This window comes from Petaurus breviceps, unplaced genomic scaffold (assembly GCF_028583685.1).
Source record: "Petaurus breviceps papuanus isolate PSGF00001 unplaced genomic scaffold, PetGlider_PUasm1.0 126, whole genome shotgun sequence".
In the NCBI taxonomy this organism is placed as follows: Eukaryota; Metazoa; Chordata; class Mammalia; order Diprotodontia; family Petauridae; genus Petaurus; species Petaurus breviceps.
Window position 1 is genome coordinate 1,006,117 of NW_027185655.1, and position 23,181 is coordinate 1,029,297.

At 38.7% G+C, this 23,181-nt stretch overlaps 2 long non-coding RNA genes across 2 annotated transcripts in view; both read right to left on the minus strand.

The window, feature by feature from the left end:
• The window catches only part of LOC138169349 (uncharacterized), an 85,769-nt gene that overhangs the window by 6,142 nt on the left and 56,446 nt on the right, over positions 1-23,181 (minus strand). The gene's annotated exons all lie outside the window — the stretch shown is intronic.
• LOC138169343 (uncharacterized) lies at positions 1,155-15,870 on the minus strand. Its single transcript, XR_011170326.1, has 2 exons — positions 15,601-15,870; positions 1,155-1,407 (listed from the first exon to the last, which is right to left on the minus strand). It is a non-coding gene; the product is annotated as an uncharacterized lncRNA (long non-coding RNA).

Consider the following 23,181-nt stretch of genomic DNA (forward strand, 5'->3'; position numbering starts at 1 on the left):
TTTATTTGCTCTTTCTCTTTTATCAATGAATGTATTAAAAATATAGATTTCCCCAAAAAAACTGCTTTTGTTGCACCCCAAAATTTTTATAAGTTGTCTTATTGTTGCCATATTTAATAAGATTATTTTTATTATTTATCTTTTATCCATTAATTCCTTAGGATAAAATGATTTAGTCTTCATTTATTTAATGCTCTCATCAAATTCCTTTTATTAACTATAATTTGTGTTATGTTCAGTAAAGTTTGTCTTTAATTTTTAATTTGGTTCTTATGCCCTGGTACATACTTTATTTTTGTGAAGCTACCATGGACAACTGAGAAATATGTATATGCCCTCTATCATTCTGTAATTATCAAAGACCTATATCATATTTAACTTTTCTAAAATTTTATTCAGATTCTTAATTTCTTTCTTATGTATGTTTTTGTTAGATTTGGCTAGATTTAAAAGGAATGAATCAAAGTCCCCAAATGTTATAGTTTTGCTTTTTATTTGTATTATTTGATTAACTTTAACTACTTAAATGCCATGTCATTTGGAGGCTATTTGATCTTATTATGGCAGCTAAAGATCTTATCTTTAAGCATAAAGCAGTTTCCCTACTTATCTTTCTTAACAGTCTCTGTGTACTGTTGTCTTGTCAGAGATCATGACTACTGCCCTTGTTGCTGTGCTGCTGTTTTGTTGTTTTAGCTTACCTATTCAGACTACTACTCCTGTCCCTTTATAGGAGCCTTCATAAGCTTCACTGGTACAACCTCTCTCCCCAACTCTGCTGACTTTCAGCTATATTTTTGTGCACAAGTGAATAGGATAGAGTAGCTAGTTTTTTCCTCTTCAATTTTCTTTATTATTGATCTTCTGGGAGCCCTCTTTAGATGTTTTGTGAGATTTACATGGGGAAGTAGGGCTCCTCCATGATCATTCACATCATGGTCTTAATAAAGAGTTTCCTTTGATAGATTTGATAAGAGAGTTTTGCAGAGGACAAAATGATTTTAAGTTTTTTCAGTTCATCAGGTACATTTTTGAAAAGTGCATCATTGTGGTGGTTACCCCCTTTTTCTCGCAATAAAAATGTTTCTCTGATAATTTGCTTTTGTTTTGTTTCTGAATGAGAATTATGTAACTAAAGTCCTCAAACCAACAGATAGAATCAGCCTTTTTTATTTTATGGAAAATATGCCTATCTTTAATAACAATTGAAAGTTTTTGAACCAAGAGAGTGTTAGTTAAAGGCCAATGAGCATAATTCTCTTTTTTTCCCCAATAAGGTCCAAAGCAACTCTCTTGGAGTCCAGGGGTGTACTTTTCCATGAAAGATGCCTTGCCATCTCACTGTAAATTGAGTTTTCATTTGTTTGGAAACATGCCTTTGCATTCTTCCTCTGTGTGAAGGAAAATCTACAGAAGAGAAAAGAGAAAGAAAGAAAGAAAAAAGTATCATTTCTCTCCAAATAGTAAGGAACAAAACTACAACCAACTTTCCTGGCATCCGTGTCTGACCATCCCACAGTCTGTATATCAATGCTATAGTTACCTTCTTGTTCATATGGTTTGGTTTAAAATCAATATCTCACACTTAAGGATGGACTTTCATAAGACAGACTAACCTATGGGCTGAGCTCCATTCTAAATATTCTGTGGCCTCATTGAAAATCAAAATCTGAACTATGATTTAACTATACAGACAAATGCTATGAACTAGATGTAGTTGAGATTGGAACTAAGATCTGAAATACAGGGCTCAAAGCACAAAGCATGAAATAGCAATGTTTTGTTTTGAATTCGATTTTGCTTGGCCATGTGAAGACCTCTGGAACTGACCTTAGAAGCTCTTACAAAGGGAATTCAGTTACTTTGAATTTCACCACCAAGAATTCCTTTATGACTAGTATGATTTTTCCAACCCCTGAAGAAGCTAAGTAGCTCTTGACGTATTGGTGACCTTGTCATCAGACAGGATGTGGCTCCTATGATGGCCCTGTGGTCATGACCCAGAAGAGGGAATTCTCCCCCCCACCCCAGAGAGCTCTCCTTCATGGTCACATAAGTGATCCACCCCCAAATTCCAAAGGGCAGAGCCGGATAAATCCATGGACAAATCTGTCATCAATACAGCCATTTGGCAGCATCCACTTGGACACAACCAGTTCAAGGAAGGAAATACAAATATTCATTATTTCAGATTATGTATTCCGAGAAAACATTAATACAGAAATGTCCTAACCTCAGGCTGACCACTAGCAAAAACTGGAGCTGATATAACCAAAGTGGCTTTACTTTCAGACATTTATGAATAATCTCTGCCCAGTTCGAGTTTCACCTCTAAAATTAATGAATTAATGAGCTGGAAGAGTCACTATATATAGGTCACACATACATGGCCATGCACGCGCACACACACACACATACACATGCAAACACACACACATACACACACACACACATACACGCACACACACCATCTGGTAATATAGAATAGAAAAACTCCATTAAATTAATACTCCAAAAGAATAATGAGCTACAGAACTTGGATGGGGAAAGGGGACCAGTAGTCATTAAGATCCAATCCATGCTATTGTCTTAGCCCTAGAGTTTGAATATGTAAAGAAGTCTTACAGTAAAGCAATCTTTTCTGACCTCTCCCTAACTTCTACTAAAAGATGGCACTTGTAATTGTATTCGCATAGGAACTCCCTCTTACAATAACAGCTTCTAATCCAGCCATGCTTTCTCTTTCCATGAGAACCTCTTGTTCTCCCTCCAGAAATCTTCTGCAAGGATTTAATCAGTGTGCTTGGCCCTGCTACTCCACTTGACAATGCATGGATACCAGTGCAAGTTAAATCTGAATACTTTTAATTGACTAAAAACTTCAGTAAAGTTTGCTGATATAAAATGAATTCACAAAAATCATCATCATTTCTGAAGATTTTTTACTATAACACCCAGAAGGAAGAAATAGAAAGAAACATTCCATTTAAAATACCTACAGAATGTTTAAAATACTTGGATATCTACCTACCAAGACACACAGAAATTATTTTAATACAATAAAATGCTGACACAAATAAAGACAGATCTGGACAGTTGGAGAACTCATGAATTTGTTGTTGTGCAATCGTTTTTCAAGCATGTCTGACTCTGTGATTCCAAAGATATTGGAGTATTTGCCATTTTCTTCTCTAGCTCATGCTCAAAAGTACCTCATTACCTGGAAAACATTGCATTCTCCTTTGTTGTTGTGGTCGTTCATTTGCTTCTGACAACAAGGTTAAGTGACTTGCCCAGGGTCACACAGCTAGTAAGTGAGGCCAGATTTGAAGTTAGATTTTTGATTGAATAGTGAGTTCTTCTTACTCAGTACTTAGAGTCTTTAGTTTTATCAAACACTGGGCAACTATATTAATTTGCTTTTGTACTTGTTTTTTATTCTGCTCTTTTTTTTGGAGGGAAGTTGGGGTTAAGTGACTTGCCCAAAGTCACACAGCTAGTAAGTGTGTCAAGTGTGTGAGGTCAGACGTGAACTCAGGTCCTCCTGACTCTAGGGCCAGTGCTTTATTCACTGCACCACCTAGCCATCCCTAGATTTTTTTTTGGCTTTTTGGAGGGGGGAGGGCAGGGCAATTGGGGTTAAGTGACTTGCCCAAGGTCACATGACTAGTAAGTGTTAAGTGTGTGAGGTCACACTTGAACTCATGTCCTCCTGACTCTGAGGCCAGTGTTTCATTCACTGAGTCACTTAGCCACCCCCTCTTTTGTATATTCTGTACCTAATCTGTTCCACTGACCTATTTCTTAACCAGTAAAATGTTTTTTATGATTCCTAGTGCATAAATTATGCCACAAGAATAGTTTGAGACAGGGTCCTGCTAGGCCCTTTTCCTTTCCATTTTCCCCATTATTTTCTTTGAGTTTCTTGACCATTCCCTCTTCTAGATGAATTTCATTATTATTTTTTCTGGTTCTATAAATTAATCTAAAAGTTGACTTCAAACTACCAAAGCAGCAGTGGTGTGGTATTGAGTAAATTAAGTAGTATTATTTTATTTAATTGGCTTAGTCTATCCATAAGTGGCAGGTAGGTGGACAATGTATAGAATGCTGGGTCTGGAGTCAGGAAGACCCATCTTCATGAGTTCAAATCTAGCCTCAGATACTGTGTGACCTTGGGCAAGTCATTTAACCCTATGTACCTCAGTTTCCTCATCTGTAAAATGAGATGGAGAAGAAAATTTTTGCCAAGAAAACCATAAGTGTGCTAGGGTTTCTCTGACACAAAGAGTCAGAAACAACAGAATAGTAGCAACAAAGGAGAAGTTTTCTAGGTAATATGGTACTATTTGAGCATAAACTAAAATAGAGATAAATCCCTACAGGCTGTTAGGATTTAACTTAGAACCCACAAATTAACTTGATTTTGGCTAGATTGTATTTTTGTTTATTTTCTTACACCTATCCCAATTACACATTAATCTGGTTTAGACCTTCCTCAGGAGATTTTTGGGCCACATGCAACCAGAAAACCCCAAGTTTGACCCTGCTATTGTAGGGTGTCTTCTTGCTTCCAACGTGTCCCATCTCCAATTCATCTTCTACACCGCTGCCAAACTGACATTATTAAAATATGGGTCTGGCCACATTATCCCTTTGCTCAAATGTCTTTTAGTGACTCTTTCTTGATTTTAGGATTAAAATCCCTTGCCTGGAATTTAAAACCCCCCAAAATTTGTCCCCTACCTTTCTCATCTTTATGTATTCTTCGTTTAAGTCAAATTGGTTTTATCTCTGTCCCACCTCCATTTTTCCCCTCCATACCTTTAACAACTGCTGATTCTCCACTTTCCTGGTCCCCACACTTGTTTGTATTCTCTCTCTCTCCCCATCCCTCCCTCTCTCATTCCACACCCATATTATATGCTTCTTCCAAAAGAATATCAGTAAACTCAAGATCTCATGTTTTGTCTTCATACTCAGTGCTGAGGGCATTACTTGGCCTACTGTAATCACTCCATTAATATCTGTTGTCGAATTGAATAAAATAATCAGGGAAACAAGAAGATGTGCCAGGTTTCTCTTTATTTGAACCACAAATTTGAAAGTCCCGGAACCATTCTTAAATAGGAATAATCCCTGACCACTGGTGCGATTCAAGGAGGCCATAAGGAGGATGGGGCAACGAGGCTATTCCCTGGGGCCGTGGGATTTCCATGGTGCAAATACCAACTCTCTTGCTAAGAGCTTAACACCTAGTGAACAAGAAGACAGTTTGGAAATACCCATCAGTTAGTCACTGGAGTAACTAACTCCTCCTTCCCCGCCACTGAGTTTGGCTTTATGACTTCTTAGGATATTTTTACATCAGAAATGACCAGATTGGTTTGAGGCACATTTAGGACTGCTTCTCATACGTACCACAGCAGCTAGTTATAATTCCACTGTATTTTTTTAGCAAGTAAATGGGGAGAAAAGTTATGAAATTGTTTTCAGAGAAATAGAGTTTCAAGAGAACTAAAGAAGCACGTCAAGCAATTACAGAAACGAGGTTTCCATTCAGTGCAAATGGTTTGAGTGAGATCAAAAGTGGTCATGTTTGTGGTTAAAAGGATCCCAGACTAGGAGAACCCTCTGTGGCCTTATTAAGATCCAGAAAGCATCTGACTCTGCAGAGAGGAATGACTTGGTAGTGTTGCCTAATCAAACATTTCTCTTGGGGTTGTCCCATCATTGTCCTTTTGCCTCCTAGAGGGAACTGATGGTTTGGTAGATAGAGCCCTGGGTCTGGAATCAGGAAGTCCCTAGTTCAAATCCAGCCTCAGATACTTGCCGACTGTGTGACCCTCGGTAAGTCATTTACCTTCTGTTTGTCTCAATATCCTCAACTGTAAAATAAGAATAATTATAGCCCCTGCTTTATGGGGTTGTTGTGAGGCACTCAGCACAGTGTCTGGTACCTACTAAATGCTGATTCCCTTACTGTCCAGTCTTCTGATCTGTGAATTCTCTGTGAATCCTCCCCCAACAAAGTTTTGCAGGAGTCCCAACCTCTGCCCGTGGAATTACTAATGTCCTCCCTTTTCCTTTCTAAACCCACAGGCGAACACAACAGTTCTTTTTGCCATTTTTGCATCCTGTTAATTCAAAAGTAAGAAGCCATGCAAGGCAGAAACCCCAGAACGCAGAACTCAAAACATATCTAGTAATCATCAAAGTTGTAGCTCAAGAAGAGGAAAATAGGGGGAAAAAATTAAATTGTTTTTTTTCTAATGAGCCGTTCCTTGATGTTGAACTAGAAGTTAATACTGTTCCAATAATCTAGCACAAATATCCCAGCATGAAGTGTGTTATAATCTAGGCCATGGGAAAGAAACCTAAGGCCTCGAGACCACATGTGGCCCTCTAGGCCCTCACGTGTGGCCCTTTGACTGAAGCCCTCCTGTTCAGTCAAAGGGCCACACGTGAGGACCTAGAGGGCCATGTGTGGCCTAAGGATCACAGGTTCCCCACCCCCAACCTAGGCATTGCAAAGGAGATGATAATAACAACAAGAACACTCCCCTCAAAGTCCAACCCATTGTCAAGTCACGACGTGGGGACAACCATCCCAACTGAGTCCACCCAGTGTAGTGTATAGTGGCAGAAACTCTGACATGCTCATTAATAGGATTGGAAGCAATGCTGCTCTTTGTGTTAAGAAGTCAGCCATTGTGATGACACTGTTCCGATGAGGCAAAGATATGGATATGGCTCCATTGTGTGGCAAGTCATTGCAGGCCAGCCCTGACTGAAATCATTGGGATGATCAGCTCAATATGGACAATGCAGGAAGGAGCAGTACCCCTTTCGTGTTCTGGTACCAAAAGAAACCAGGACACTTCAGAACAAATTAGAAATGCCAACCTTACATGTTATACGTTTTTGGTGCAGATGGTGTCAGCTGCTAAGAGACCAAGCAAAAGTCTGTATGAAGTGGACAGAAGAAATTAATATTTTCATTATTCAGGGGTGCCTGATTGTAACAAAATTGTAAATAGATCCTCTCAGTTAGGTAGAAACAAGAAATTCATACTCATTTTTGGTCAGTTGTATCTGTAGCTCAAATTCATACAACCAATATATTGCCAACAAATTCAGGGAGATTGTTTTTTTAAAAACTTGTAATACTTGATGCAGCAGCCCTGGAATGGACTCACTACACTTACTATCTGACTAACTCATGCACTCCACCGCCCTCATTCTGACACATCGGAGGTTCCAAAGAAGAACCACCACTACAGAGCTACACTCAAACCTTCTGAGTGTTCTAGGGGTTAAACTAGGGAGTGTAGATCCCTCTAGTGCACAAGTATGGCCCCCACCGATGTATTTCCCATTTACACAAAACCATCCACTCCCAGTGAGGACACCACCAATACTTGAATATAAAACATTTACTTCACAGTAAAGCCTAAGCAAGAATGATCAATATATCATATGGGGTTTAATGTAAACTAGAAACAACTGTCTATATATAAACCTGGGGTATACTCTCCCCCCAATGTACTCTGTATCTATGAAGGAGAGTGGACACACACTTAAAGAAACTTGTCACAGAGACACACATAAGATAACTTACCAGACCATACAGGCTTTGATGTTATTGGTCTATGCAAGGACATCCAAACCACACAAAACTGCTTCTCTCCTAATTGCTCTCCTTTTCCTTGCCATTCTCCTGCTGAGAAAAAATTCCCTTCTCTTCTCCTCTTGAACTAACAAAGAGGGCCACCTCCAGGCATCCCAGTCTATATCTTGCCACTGGACACACATGGCTCCAGAGGAGAAAGTGAGGCTGGTGACATTGCATAGCTCTCCCTCACTTAAATCCAATTCACCTGCAAGTCATGGCATCATCTCTCTGATGTCATGGTCCTCTTCCAGAACAAAGAAAAGCAATGACGGCTTCTTTTAACTCGTGATCTCTCTTAGAAGTGTGTGAAGAAAGTATCATGTAATTGCATTGGCTAACCATGCCCGTTAAGCCAGAAAGCTGGAAAGTTTATTAGACTAGTTATTTGGGCAATGCAGACAAGCCCCTAAGATTCTCTCTCCTCCAACGAGCTTTGACCTTTAAAAGGCCAATTAGGAACTATTAGGTGAAGCGTCCTTCTCATCAGAGCTTCCCTCAAGCTGGCTTCTTCACAAGCAACACTGAATTTTCTGTCCTCTGCTAAGTTTTCTCCTGCCCAGTTTGCTCACTGTTTACAAGGTCCTTCACCACTTTCAGTGGCTCCATTCTGAACCTCTTGTTTGTCAGTGATTTAACCTTTTCCTTATGAAGTAATCATTCATGAACTTATCTTTTCTGTTAGTTATACAACCAATGATCCTTATTTAATGATCTCATAGGGTTTAGCTGATTAATTTTTCAGTTTTTAACTTCTCAAACTTAAAACATCCTTCTTAAACTTCTCAAACCTGTTATGGGATGTTTTATCTATTATTTGAGACTCAAGACCATTCTTCCTGCTAACCTTACTTAACTAAGAAGCTGTGTTAATACCTATCCCAAGGTATATAAAAATTTATTGAAAGTCTTAAACATTCTCAACATAAGAAGCCAAAGGAAGAGTTTCAACTGTTCCTGACTTCTTGGAAACATGTAAATTCTCCTCCTCAATTTGTGAATCCTCTAAAAGTAGTTTAATCTATACCTTGACTTAGTTTACCTATAGAGTTTATTTGAAGAGGTTGGTTTCCTTGGAGAACATATGAGATTATGACTCTATTTAATTAAATTTGTTCAACTTTTATGATGCTGAAAGAAGTTTGGGATTATGGATCTCTCTTCTCTTGAACCTTTGTGGCCTAAGAGGAACATACAAAATCACATTATGTAAAAGACTTATTTTACTGTCACTGATATAATTTTGCCTACAAGAAGTCTGGTTAAAATCCTAATGAGGGTTCAGGTTTTCTCTGAGGCCTCTGTTTGAGTATAATAATAAAACCTATGTTTTTACCTCTATAATTTTTGCATTATGGTAAATATATATTTGGCAGCAATTACCTACCACACAAATTCAGAGAGGAGACATTTCTCCCATAATGAGCCTTAAAAACAGTTACATGCAAATGAACTAAGGTACAGAAATACCCTGCCGCCTCAGGACATTTCTCCATCTCCAAAGGAGTCTCTTTAACATTCTAGGCTTCTGAAAACTGTTTCTTCGCACTTGCATTTCATACATTTTTTATTACATAGTTCTTTTCTGCCCCTTTTAACTATAAAACTGTTCACAAAAAAGGGTATCACCTTCCATCATTTACAAGGTGATTCAAAACCTTTTTATTTATGCAAAAGTTCATTTATTACTCCTTCTGGCAACCAAACACATTTTATCTGGAAACTATTTCTTTACACATAGATTTTAGCAGCTTTTTAAAGAAAAAAACATGTTTTCTGCCTCTTTTAGAGACAAAACTGCTCACATATGAAAGAGATATCACCTCCCATCCTTTACAAGCTGATTTAAGTCTTTTTGTTAATGTAAAATTCATTTACTGCCCCTTTTGACAATCAAATTAGTCCCATCTTATCTCAAAAAGATGTGTTTCTTTAGACTTGCATCTTTAGCCATTTTTGCTAAACAAAAGTTCTTTCTCTGACTTTTACAGCTACATGTGAAAGGGGCATTACATTCTATCCTTTTCTGGGTGATTTAAGCCTTTTTTCTGTATGTGAAAGTTCATTTATTGCCCCTTTTGGTAAGCAGACTGCTGCATCTTATCTGAAAATCACGTTTCTTTACATGTGCATTTTATCAGCATTTTTTTTTCAAACAAAAGCATTTTTTTCTGCCCTTTTCAGTCACCAAAGTATTCACTTATGAAAGGGACAGTACCTTAGGTGCTTGTTGTTTGCCCTTCGTTTTCTTTCTTTTTTTTTAAAGCAATCGGGGTTAAATAATTTGCTCAAGGTTACACGGCCAGTTATTTCTAGGTGGGTGCTAAGTATCTGAGCCCAGATTTGATCCAGGTCATCCCGACACTGGGGCCAGTGCTCTTACTCGCTGAGCCACCTGGCTACCCCTGTCCTTCATTTTCAAAGAGAACTAATGACATCATGGGGTGATTCCTTGATTCTTTTGTGAATTGGATTTAAGTGAGGCAGAGTTGCACAAAATCATGAACCTCATTCTCTCCTCCAGAGTCACTGAAGTTCAGTGACAAAAGTCAAGATGTTTGGCAATAGCCAGGGATGCAGTGGATGACAGTGGCATCTTTGATGTCTGACCAAGCTCTAAGCCCTCCATGGTACTTTCATGGACATTGGAATGAATTGTCCTCATCTTCCCGTTCCACCAAGGGAATTTTTCTCATGTTTGGGGTAGACATCTCACTAACTCATCAACAGGTCTGAGACCCATCAGTTACCCTAAGTGTCTTAGATATAGATTACATGAAATAAAGAGATTAAGGAGGTGATAAATGTGAAGAGGGAAAAATTGAAGAATCTGAGGACATTAAAAATCATCACATACTGAAAATTTGAGAAATTGTACCTAATGATAAATGGATGAAAAAAAGCATCATGGATGTATCTCAGATGATCTTGAAAAAGAGATGGAAAGAGTTAGGTTGGAATTCCAAAAAGGTCATTCTGAATTTGATGGCATGAAACTAACTAGATAAACAATTATACCAAAAACAGCTGTTTGAGGTATATTTTTTGAAGCTGATGTCTCCTATTATCATCAAGGATGAATACATTTTCTCCAGTATTTGACAGAAATTGTAAAAACATTTCAAGACCTGTACACAGTAGGATATGTGGCAACTACCATTATGGTAAGACTAGGGAAGGAAAGGTGAAACTTTCTAGGATTAATTACTCATAAGCATAGGCCTGAAATACAAGCATCACAGAAGCAACTTTAGAGGGCTATTCTACAGAAAATCATTAGAAGATTGCATCAATATTTAGCTGGTGCATGCAGTTGAAACTGTGAAAGTCATATTGCCCAGTTGAAGGAAAGAAAAAAGAACTAGAAAGGAATTAGGGAGACATAAGTATAACAGAAATTCTAGATTCTCTTAATTAGTAATTCAAAGCAAAAGCCAAAGGTCATGGTGATGCAAAGATGTTCTGCTTTTCATGTTCAGAGAATCACAGCACTCTACAGACATCTCCTCCCTTCCTGCCTGGCCCAACTTTAATTCATCATACCATTCGGAATATTATTTATTATGAGCCCCTGAACATCAGCAGATTTTTTCTAGTCCCTGGCCAACATTTTTTTTCACTATTCGTCCATCTGCAATGTTTATTTATGATTCCAGTAGGACATAGGGATCAGTCTGTTTGGGGTAAAGGTCAAGTAGGGGTGAGATGGTACTATTTAGGCAACAATTCAGTTTGAGTGATATTCCTCCCAGCCACTTGAAGGGATCCAACAATAACTGCTTGCTCTCTGGCTTTAGTTGATGATTTAGTTTTTTGCTGGATATTAAGTCATTACTTTATGGTGACTTTACTTTCTATTCATATAAAACCTATGGCTGGTCACGAAAAGTGTGTCTTGTAGGCCTAAACTTTGCTAGAAAGTCAATGGATATGATTATACAGAATTTAACTGACTGGGGGGTGGTTAGGTGACGCAGTGAGTAAAGCGCTGGCCCAGGAGTCAGGAGGACCCGAGTTTGGTTCTGGCCTCAGACACTTAACACACACACACATACAAAAACTAGCCATGTAACCTTGGGCAAGTTACTTAACCCCAATCACCCTCCCAAAAAAAAAAGGGAAAAAAAAAAAGAATTTAACTGCCTGGGGAAATTTCTTTTCCAGCCTGGAAGCTAGAGGTTTGATGGGTGGTTACAATTTTATTAATCATACTTAATTTCTCAATGAGAAAAGTTTAAACTGAATTTGGGACTTCACTTTACCCCTAAACTAAGCTAAAAGTGCCTGCTGTTATAACAAGGTGTGGCTAGCCAAATCTTCCCAGCCCTGATTCCAGTGAAAGAGAGGGAAGGGGTAGTCTTCCCAGTTGGCCATGGGAATGTCACTGGGAAGAGAGGAACATGAGAGTTGAGGACATGCCTATGGCAGGTGGAGGGAGTTGACAATTGGCCATATACTGAAAAATTGAACAAAAAATCATGCATACCAAACTTTGATAAACTTTTAACCTTTCAGCAACATAACAGAAGTCCAAAAGAATGCAGATGAATCACATATCTCATTTCTGATAAAAAGATGAGGAAACTGAAGTTTAGGAGAAACTAAATGATTGATTCACAGTCATTACAGCTAAGCAAGCATGCAGCTATACCCATTGGAACTCCTCTTCAAACAGATCATTTTGACTACACTACCTCAATACTATCTAATCCTAGGGCCATTAAAAGCAAAAATCTGCTGCTGTAAAGAAGAAAGCATTACATAAAACCTCCTTCTCCATCCACTAACTTTTGGCCAAGAGTTAAAGATTACAACCACAGATTTTTCTTGCACAACATGGGTTGGCTTTGTAGGTGGCTAGAAGAAGGGAAGGATGCAGAGGTTAATGGAGCTCTGGTTAACCCACTATCATTCAACCCACAAATGCTCTCTGGGACCACATAATACAGAAAACTGCCCTTATATCTTGCTACATACTGTTCTTCTTCCCCTTCTTTCCCCATAAGAAACCTTACTATGTTCCTAAACATACTTAATAGAAATAAACATGGTATTTTTACAAGAAAAATATGAAAGAGAGGGAAGGGACAGAAAAGGAAAGCTGCAGGAAGGAGGGGGTAAATTAAGAGACATTCTCTATCCTCCTAGAGTGGGAGGGAAGGAGAGAGAGGATGGAAAGTAGAAAGGAAAAATCCTGTCTCTGAAGTGGCCCATGGGAAAATGACCCAGCAGGATTTTACTCTACCCTTACTAAAAGGGAAGAAGGAAGAGAAAAAAAAGGATTATGGATTCCAAAATCTTATGAGAATGGGATATGGTATCCAAAATCATGCAAGTACTATGATAATAGTCTGTTTCCAGGACAGTTTATTTGTTGAATTTCAAAGCACATTTTGAGGTCTATACAGGGATTTATTGTTCATTGGTTTAAGAAAAATAATTTATGAATATTATTTACCATTATTGGGTACCAAATTCATGTGAGATGAGGACAAGGCATATTGTTTCCATCATTCTGTTAATTGTTGTTCCACCAGAGTTTTCAGTGATCCTACAGAAGATGGGCTTATATCCCAATACTTTTCTTAAATAGCAAAAAAAAAAAATTAGAAATCCAGTGCTGTAAGAGTTTATAACATATCAAACATCAAAGAATAAAATTAGGCTAGTGACTTGCCACAGGATTGTTTCTATCTAAATTTCCTCAAAATGACAAGGATAAGATGCATAATTATAATGATAATCTCAAGAAGAAATCTATATCAAGTCATTCCCCAATTGATAAATGGTCAAGGGATATGAACAGGCAGTTTTCAGAGAAAGAAATTAAAGCTATCTATAAGCACATGAAGAAATGCTCTAATTCACTATTGATTAGAGAAATGCAAATCAAAACAACTCTGAGGTACCACATCTCACCAGTCAGATTGGCTAAGATGACAAAACAGGAAAATGACAAATGCTGGAGAGGATGTGGGCGAACTGGAACACTAATGCATTGTTGGTGGAGCTGTGAACTGATCCAGCCTTTCTGGAGAGCAATCTGGAACTATGCCCAAAGGGCTATAAATACTTTCATACCCTTTGATCCAGCAATACCACTCCTAGGGTTATATCCCAAAGAGATCATGGAAATGAGAGAAAGACCCATATGTACAAAAATGTTTATAGCATCTTTTTTTGTCGTGGCAAAGAATTGGAAATTAAGGGGGTGTCCATCAATTGGGGAATGGCTGAACAAGTTGTGGCATATGCATGTTATGGAATATTATTGCGCTATAAGAAACGGGGAGCAGGCGGTCTTCATATTTACCTGGAGAGGCTTAAAAGAACTGATGCTGAGTGAGAAGAGTAGAACCAGGAGGAATTTGTACACAATTACAGACACAATGTATGTGTGATGACCAACTTTGATAGACTGGACTCTTCTCAACAATGCAGGGATATGTCAATCCCAAAAGACGCATGATGGAGAGAAAAACGTGCATCCAGAGAAAGAACTAGAAAGAACTAAATTTATATCCAGGTGGAAGCAAAATACCTGATCTTTTTTGTTCTCTTATTTGATTTTATATCCTCTATACCATTTTGCATCCCAGCTGGTACAATCCATCCTTATAACCTGACCATTGTATAATGTGGAAAAAAAAGAAGAAATCTATGAAACTTCAAAAAAAAAAAAATAAGACTAGAATCAAAAGGCCCTTCATGGGAGAGATCCACTTGAACTCAACTAGCAGTATGTAGACAAAGAAGTATCAAGCAAATTGTTGAATCATGAGGTTTTGTCTATAGAAATGAATGCATGTGTGATAATGACTTAGAAATAGGTCATCATCATCATCCACAGAGCATTAAACATAAAGAATAATGTTATGGTTTGGGGGAACCATGGCTAGGGAGCGTGATAATAGATGATGAACCAGCAAAGAAGCCTGAGGAGGGCTTAGACAAGGAGGAGGAACAGGGAAAGAATCATGTCATGAAAACCCATATAGGAGAGCATATCCAGGAAGAAAGAGAGTAGTCAACAGTGTCAAATGCTGTGGAGTAATCAATAAGAATGAGGATCAAGATGGGCCCATTAGATTGAGCAATTCAAAAATCATTAGTAAGTTTAGATAGAGAAGTTCAGCTGAATAATGAGACCAGGAAAAAAGAGGAAGTAATGACAGCAAATACAGACAGGTTTTCCTAGAAGTTTGGTTGAAAAATGGAGGTGATATATACCACAATAACTTGAGGGGGTGGTAGGAACTAGTAAAGGTATTGGGTTGGTTTTTTTTATATATATATTGTTAGACTTGGTGGAAGGGAGAGATAGGGAGTGGTTGATGATTAAAGAGGGACTGAATGATTGATCTTCTAACCTGCTAGATAATAGGAATGGGACCAAAAGCATACATAGAGGAGGTGGCCTTCACACCTACTTGTTAGAGAGTCAAGAAAAGGAAAGAGTTGAGCATAATGTAAGGGATTTTGACATGAAAAAAGGAAGAAGAGGGAGTTTAAAGCAAATAGTTTCAATTTTCTCAATAAAATAAAACATTCAGCAGAGGGAAGAAAGCCACAGGAGACTTGAGGAAAGGAGAGAAGGTTTGAAACAACTTCTATTAAAAGTGATATAAGGAAGTTTGATTGGTATGGTGCTGAATAAATAGATTAATTTAGGTAGAACCGTCATTTGCATTTTATTGACTCAGCCTACCCATGAATAATTAATATTTTTCCAATTATTTAGATCTGTCATTATTTGCATGAAAAGCATTTTGTAATTGTGTTCATATAGTTCCTGGGTTTGTCTGGGCAGGTAGACTCCAAAGTATTTTATATGTGAAATATAAATATAGAACTATGAATATATAAACATAACAAAAAACAAAACACAAATAAATTAGGAATCAATTAGTAAGGGATGAAAGAATTACCTTGCTGCAGAGAAGACCCAGATGAAGTTGGAAAACATTAATTTATAGTGTACAAGGACAGCACAGTTGTTTGACCTCCTTCAGCTCCATCTAGCATGTGAGTAGGAGAAGAAGAAGTGGAAGATGGGAGTGATTCACAGCTGGAATTGATCAAGGAATCACATAAACAGGACAAGAGAATGATGGATTCAAGAGTACAAGGCAATGTAGAGTCGGTTAACTATAGGGTCAGTATTTGAGAGAGAGGAGTGGAGTGTCAGCATAGGGATAATGAACTGAGAAGACAGAGTCCTGGAAGGACTAGAGGGTATGAGAATGATGAAAATCAGTTTTGGGTGGGTGAAGCATAAGGGTGGATGGAATGATGCAAGGTTATGCTCTGATAGAGGAATGTCAGTTTTTAAGAATACTTCTGGGGAATGGTGGGCTCCAGTATGTGACCATCCCTATGTGTTATGGAGATGGAATGGAGTAGGTCATGGGATTTAAGTTGGCTAAGGAATTGGGAGATTAAAAGATATACAAGCTAATGGTGCAGAGATGGGTTTGGATGCAGACCTCTTGCTCCAAGTCCTGATTTCTTTCTCCACATATGTTTTCGATCACTGCTGATGATTCACATGAGAAGAAACAAAAAATCAGGAAAAAAAATCTAGTCTGCACCCTCTAGCAATCTCCCCTTCTAGATGATGGTTGTAATTTTGCAAGAGAGTTGGAGGTACCGGAAATGAGAAGGAAGTTCTACAAGAGCTATCAAACAGTAAAATTTACCATCCTTTAGCCCACCAAATCAGCACAAAGTCATATAGAAACAGGCTTCTTCAGTCTGATCTGAGAAAGAACATCTCCTCAGAACTGCCCAAGAACAGAATGAGTTGCTGAAAAATAGTAAGCTCCCCATTTTGGATATGGTCAAGCAGAAAGGTTAAAAGATCTCTTGTCAGGCATGTCAATAACATACACCTCCATCAAGATGCACATTGGACTCAATGACCTCCAAGATCCCTCCCCATTCAATGACTGAAATTTAATTTGGAAAAATAAAATACACGTCAATTCTCACATTTACAAGACATGACTCTGGAGCCTGGCTATGAAAAAAAAAATAACTAAATGACAAGTTAGAAGGTTTGTTTGCTAAATGATCTGCAGAAACCTGGCTCAGGAATTCCCCGGAGTCAGATAATGAGTGCAGATTTGTGTTTTCTGGGATTTTACCCTCAAAGCCAACTGGCCAGAAAGATCAGCTGTGACTGAGATCACAGCTGAAAGTCATTGTTGCTTGGTGTAAGAAGACAAGGGACAAAAAGAACCACAAGCCAAATACATTGCACATTGAAGTGTTTTCTTAAAAGTTGATAAAAGAAACGTTTTTTAAAGAACGTCCTTTCTCTGCACTAAATACTCTGTACCAAGAAATTTAATGGCTTAGCTTTTTTTACTTGAGTTCAAGGCACAAGGACTGGATCATTGTCATTTGGAACAGCTACAATAACTAATAATTGGGCACATGCCATTGGGGTCTATAGGCCTCATATTGACATTAAAAAACAAGACAAAGGACAGAGAAATGATCTGGTGATTCAGATGAGTGTAACAGCTAATATAGATTAGGGATGAGCTAATGTTTCATTCGAGAGTTGGGTGGGGATGGAGAATTGAAGGGAATAACCTTTTGTCTCACACAGAGGGGTGGATTGTGATAGGAATTGACTTGAACATGCTCAAAGTGGCACCTGTCCCCAAACTGGATGAACTGGGGCCAGGCAGAGACCCTGGGATATGTGACCATTTGGGAGCAGAGACGACTCTGAGGATCGTATAAGGCTTGAATTCTTTAGAACTAGCAAACATTTGCCTCTGCAAAAGCTGCTTCTGCCCAGGATTCCTGAATTTTGCAGTTGCTAATATGAGGCTATGGATAGCTGTTCTCATTATGTATCTTCTTGCCATCATTTAAGTCAAGAAACAGCTTGACTATATAAGTCCTTTATTGCATCATAAAGGACAGATTTGGGTCTTGGCCAGAGACAATGCGATTATGTTGATATGTCTCATGCTCCTAGTAGGTATACTGGGGAGGGACTCCTTAAGGGGAAGGGCTGCTTTCTACTTTCTCTTTGTATCGCCAGAATCTTTGTACAGTGCCTGGCACATAAGACTTGGTCAACCAATCAGTAAATATTTATTTGGTACCTACTATGTGCCAAGCACTGTGTTAAGCATACAAAAAAGGATACAGAAAGAGGTTAAACAGTACTTCATAAATGCCTATCATATTGAAGTGAATGGTTCCTAAGAATTACCTCTTGCCAAATGTCCCTGTCCCTTAAGTTTCTAGGTAACTTATTAAGACAATCCTAAGTTAACTAAGCCTACCACCTTATATTACTGTAATAGTAATCAAGGATGTTTTTATATGTTTTGTTGTTGTTCAGTCATTTTTCAGTCATGCCCAGCTCTTTGTGACCCTGTTTGGGGTTTTCATGGCAAAGATACTAGAGTGGTTTGCCATTTCCTTCACCACCTCATTTTATAGATGAGAAAACTGAGGCAAACAGAGTTAAGTGAGTTGCCTAGGGTCATATAACTACTACATGTCTGAGGCTGTATTTGAACTCGGGAAAAGGAGTCTTCCTGACTTCAGGTCCAGCACTTTATTGACTGCACCACCTAACTGCTAAATAAATGTTGATTGAATAATTAATTGGTCATCTTCCCTCTGCTTCAATCCAGGCCATCCCAAGGCAGTTCATTCCATTGGTACCACTGAGTCTTATATCTACACTTGGAGGGCATATCAAAGATCCTACAGTCCAAACCCCACATTTGACAGTTAAGGAAACCTAAGCACAGAGAAGTTAAGTGACATATTAGTCAGGTAGGTGGAATAGGAGATAGAAGGCTGGGCTTAGAGTAAGGAAGATCTGAGTTCAAATCCTGCCTCAGCTATATATTAGCTGGTAAACATGGTTTATCTTGGCCAAGTCACTTCCACTCTCTCAACCTCTCTTTCCTTATCTGTAAAATGAGGAAAATAATAGTATCTAACTCATAGGGTTGTCATGAGGTTTGAAGGAGATAACCTACATAAAGTACTTTGTCAGCCTTACAGTGCTATAATAACACTGGTTAGTATTCATCATACCCAAGGTCACAGTGGAAGGCCATGGCTTCTAAGAAAAGACCTCCAGCTTCAGATCAAGAACCCCTCCACCTGCACCTAATTATTTGGACCTCTGTCTTTGCCCAAGCCTCATTTTACCTCTATATGACTTTTTCACCCATTGTCTATTCTATTCCAATCCCTTAAAAGGTTACCCTCTACAGTCATCCCTGGATCTACACAATTAAATTCTACAACAAGAAATAATCTTCTTTCACATGGTACAGCAGCCTAATGTTTCACAATAAGATCCAGTGGCTTTTTAAACAAAAATTTGAGCAGGAGATCAGAAGATAAGGACATAGCTCTCTCCACCTGCAGCTGAAGTTGGAAGCTGCTGCTTAACATTTGAAGGATTTTTCAGGACCAGTTAAAGCAGATACTTACAGGAAATAGATACTGCTCTTCTAATTAACTGTATCTCATAAAAATGTCGAGCTAAAACAGTTCTACCTGTCCATGATATGTTTACCATAGCATACTGGTGACCTTTTAGCAAGACTTAATGTTCCCTCTTTCACAGTGCTCACACAGTGAGGCGTTCCTTGCTCCAGGGCCCAGAATTTCAAAAGCATCTACAGGGATGCGCTCCATGTTGGGCTGGTCACAAGATGCATTTCTGGTAAACGGGCGCCACAGGGATACTGGGGAAACCACAGCTGATTTAACCACTTTCCACTGCCAAGACCTACTCTCCTTTTGGAACATCTGGAAGACCTTGTGTGAGAAACGAGTGGAGGTGGGTAATGGGGACCATGCGTGGAACCTTGGCATCCAGTACGAGAACACCACCTCGCCAATGTCAACAAGACATTGATTTGATGAAGGCTGTAAGTCTTCAGACTACCTCACCTCCCTCCTGGGCTGGACCTTGGGCCTGGAGCCAGGTGGATAATCCCTCCCCTTTCATTTTCAAACAAAAGAGCACCATATATCAAGTTTATAACTTGTTAACTGAAGCCAATGGGTATTCATGGATATATATTCCCTCCCTGGAATTGTACCTTTCATGAAATGCTCTCCAATGGTTAGAATGCTTTTGTTAAGGATCCCAACTCCTCAATGTAAGAAGTGACCCTTATATCAGAAGACAGATAAAAACTAATATCCAGTTAAAGAGATTAAACTACTCTTCTATCCCTCTGGCCAGAGAAGTATAATGACTTGACCAAAGGAATTTGGAGAATTTCTTTACTTTTACATGTTTAAACCAGTGATATACCCTTATAAAAGAAAAAAAACTTATAGAATATAAACTTCCTAAGGGAAAAGACTCATTTTTTTGTCTTTCTATCCCCAGTGGACAAAGAATATCTATTGGCCATCTTACAACATGTAATTTAATGGACATCCTATAGAACTTTTCCATCAATGTTTATCTGGGACCAAAACTATGCCCAGAATTAAATAAGAGAAGGATACTGAGATGAGATGCCTTCAAGAAATTACAAGGCTCCTTCGATGACCCCAGACTAATCCCAGAAAAAAAGCCCATCTCAAAATAAAACAAATAATTCTATCTTTGGCTTTTCTACCATCTTCATTGCCAAAGAGATACTTCCCTTTGCTAGCAAGGAAACTTTGGGATTAAAAAAAAACATTAAAAGAGAAAAAAGCCACTTGGCCAAACTAATCAGTCTATCAACCAAGACTGGTGAGATATACATTATGTTATTCTATACCTACAGTCCCCCTCTTCTAAGACATGCATTTTCTCCACTCTTCTCCAGAACCAAGCTTTCAATCATTATAATTATATAACATTCATATTTCTTTCTTTTCTCCCTTTATTTACATATGGTGATAATCTGGATTGATATAGATTTTCTTTGGGGTATTAAAAGGGTAAGGTTTTTTTCTGTTTGCTTGGTAATTGTCACTGTGTACATTACTTTCCTGGTCCTGCTTACCTCCCTCTCAAAAGCCCATCTTCCTTAATGCCAACTTTCAACCATTGTTATATGTCTTCAAGACAAGCAACACAAAAGAAGAACTGAAGATACAAATCACACAAAAGGCAGTGAAAAGCACAGTCAGATGTGGTGGGCTGCCATATATAACAAATGAGGGACAACAAAGAATTGGCAATAAATGTGACATCAGAGAATTCGATGATCCAAAAGGAAGGTGGGATGGTCACATGGCTAGGGTAAGGTAGGTAAAGGTAGTACATCTAAATATTCCACTGGATCCTTGGGATGTCAGGGGGAAAAGTGAAGAAGTTCCCTAGTATTTTGAGTAGAAGATAATTGGAGGGTATGGATAAGAATCAAATGGTATGGGCAAATGTGGATGGGTTGGGATCTATCTCATTGGAGAAAATATTCAAAGTGATAAAGATCACAGATCTTTTGAGGAGTTGTAAGCATTATTGTTTGTCCTTCATTTTGAAAAGGACCAATGGCATCAGGAAGGTAATGTCCTGACTTGCAAATGAATTGGATTTAAGCAAGTCAGAACTGTGGAAAGTCATCAGCCTCACTCTCTCCTCCAGAGCCATCTGGTTCCAGTGGCAAGATTTAAATCAAGATGAGTGGAAATGGCCCCACCAGAAGCTGTGCTGTATAGTGGATGGGGCACAGGGCTTGTAGTTTGGAATTGTATTTATCAGAGTAGCTAAGTTCTTCACAGTTGATTATTTTTACCATTATCTCTATTACTCTATACAGTGCTTTCCTGGTTCTTTGATTAGCTCATAAAAGTCTTCCCCAGATTTTCTAACACCATCTCCTTCATCATTTCTTAAACCATCATAGAATTCCAAGACAATCATACATCACAACTTGTTCAACCATCCCCAATTGATAAGCATTCCCTCAGTTTCCAATTCTAGAAACAAATATTATTAAGCTCTTACTATGTGCCAGGCACTGAGCTAAGCACTAAGGCTACAAATATAAGCCAAAAAGAAAATCCTTGCCCTCAAAGATTTTACATTCTAATTGGGGAAGACAATACACAAATAAAGGGAGAACCAAAGCTTGGGTAGAGAGATACCGCACTCAGGGCCATAGTAGTGAAGTCCAGAGGATAAAGGATGCCTGGCCTGGATCTTTCTTCAAAATGTAGGATATAGGATGAATATAATATGGGAAAAGGAGGTCATGGGGACAGAAGGAGGAGGCAATTGAGATATATTAGTGAAGTCCATCAAAGTGACCAGACCACTCCAAAAAAGATGCCATTGGAAAAACAGAATCCTTCATGCTTAGTATGTTTTTTTTTTTAATCTGAGAATCCTTCATCATTTTCCTCTGGGGCTAAGTGCAACTTCTTCACTATATCAGAAGCTTAGTCCTCCCTTGGAAGACAACATTTAATTTCAAGGAAAGGAAAATGATTCACTGTGAAAATACGATGCCTGGAAAACCTCTGATGTTTTGACTGCTCTGATATGGAAAAGAAGCCTCCCAGGTTTGATTTCATACTCTCTTTCCTCTCAACAGTAAGCTACTTTTCTTGCAAAGGAAAAAATGGAAGACAACCAAGAAAGAATAGAATGGTCGATGTCATGTATAGAATAGCTCACTCTTACTGGGAAACCCAGCCAACAAGGCCATATGTTGTTTTCACTTGAAAAGTGCTGGATCAGTTACTATTTTTTTCTTCCCCAAAACAATTTCAGGGAGCACAAGTCAAGACAAGGTAAGAATATCCTCTCTTTCAGGCCATAAATATATCATCAATTGCCTACTGGACATTTCAAATTGAATGTCCCGGAGACATCTTAAAGTCAACCTGTCCAAAACTGAACTTGGGATATTTCCCCAAAAAATGTTCCCCTCTTTCAAACTTCCCAATGTCCATCAAACGCACTGCCATTCTTCCATTCTCTCAGGTTTGGCATTATCCTAGATTCCTCATTCTCCCTCACCCCACATATCCAATCAGTCGTCAAGTCTTGCATTTCTACCTTCACGGCATCCTTTGTATCTAACTCTTTCTCTCCACTCATACAACTGCCACCTTAGTTCAGGCCCTCATCTCCTCTCACCTAGATTATTGCCAACAGCCTTCTAATTGGTCTCCTGCCTCAAGACTCTCCCCCCTCCAGCACATCCTACACAGCACTGCCAAAGTGATTTTTTAAGTGTAGATCTAACCAATATGACTCCATTATGCAACCAACTCCAGGGACTTCCTATTGCCCCTAACTTTCAAAACCTTACACAAACTAGCCCCAACCTATCTTTCAAGTTCTGTTAAGCAACATTCCCCACTTCCATGCTCTGCAACCTGGCCAAACTGGTCTTTCTCTATTCCTCACAAATGGTACCCCATCTCCTGTCATCATGCCTTTGAAGCACTGGCCTCCCCTATTCCTGGAATGCACTCCTTTCTTATCTATACCTCACTGATGCTTCTCCTTTCCCCCAAACTATCTTGTATTTAACTAGTGCTCCCTCCCTGATTCC